At 41.1% G+C, this 1,144-nt stretch overlaps 1 pseudogene; it reads right to left on the reverse strand.

Moving 5' to 3' along the window:
• Positions 1-360: 360 nt before the first annotated feature.
• Positions 361-820, reverse strand: LOC102818512 (annotated as a pseudogene).
• Between the last annotated feature and the right edge of the window lie 324 nt (positions 821-1,144).

Consider the following 1,144-nt stretch of genomic DNA (forward strand, 5'->3'; position numbering starts at 1 on the left):
CATTTCTCCAAAGTGAAGACACAGTGTGTCACAGACTTAAGACTTTTGCTTCTCCCTCTATTTTCTTTAAACAGAAACATTTCTCAAGTGTCTAAAATTCCTAGAAGGAATTTTTTCAGAGGTAAACTACTTCTTTGAAATAGTTCGAGGTTTCCAGGCCTCTGAAGCAAGGGGAGGGGAAGAGAAAAAAGCTGAAACGCAAGGTTTTACATTAACCATTACAAGCTGGACAGTATAAGATTGTAGCTTTTTGGCTCAAAAAGTCTGCGTCTTGGTGTGGAAACAAGTACGTGGCTGTCCCCCCACAGCGTTCTCGTAGTGGGACTGTCAGGGAAGTCTTGACTGGGGAGGAGGATTTGTTTACCTATCAGACGTGAACTTCCAGGCACTCAGTTCATTTTGGGCTTGTTCCAGTTTGTCTTTAGTCTGTTCCAGTTCACCTTTCATTTTTAGGAAAAACAAGTTGATCGCTGGGTCTACCACAGTAGATCTCTGTTGGACAACGGTAGGTAGGCTGCTGAAGTTGCTTGAGGTACAGGATTTGAGTAGTACACTCTTGCATCTCTTGTTCCTTGGTTGCTAGTCTCATTACAAGGATGTTTTCCCTGCGTGCAGATTCTTGCTGTTGGTGCTTTAGTTTTTCTTCAGACTTTCTTAAGCCAGTAACATCATTAGAGTTCAGATCTTTGTACTTACCCTCCAAAGCTTGTACATAGGCTTCATACTGCTTCCATCTTAAAATCAACTCATCTCACGTCGTAACTTTGAAGTCTGTTTCACTCAGTGGAACCTTTTTGGGAAGAGGTTCTTCGTTGGTCATTGGCTCCTCGCGGCTGCAGCCCGCGTGCCCCTTTACTTGCGGGTCCCATAAATATAATTTTTAATTAAACATTTTTTTCTTGAGATTATTGTAGATTCATTCACATGCAGTTGAAGAAATACAGAAAGATCCATGTGTGTTCTTTACCTTCAGTGCCAAACTAGAGGACGATTTCACAGCCTGAATATTAACATTGACATATTCAAGACATAGAGCTAAATATAATTTCCTAAGAAACGAATTTTCTTAATCAGACCAGTGATCTGTTTATCTAGGATCTGTCAATGGGGTCAAGGGACACTTAGAGGGAAGGAGAACAGTAAT

This window comes from Chrysochloris asiatica, unplaced genomic scaffold (assembly GCF_000296735.1).
Source record: "Chrysochloris asiatica unplaced genomic scaffold, ChrAsi1.0 scaffold00082, whole genome shotgun sequence".
Lineage (NCBI taxonomy): Eukaryota > Metazoa > Chordata > Mammalia > Afrosoricida > Chrysochloridae > Chrysochloris > Chrysochloris asiatica.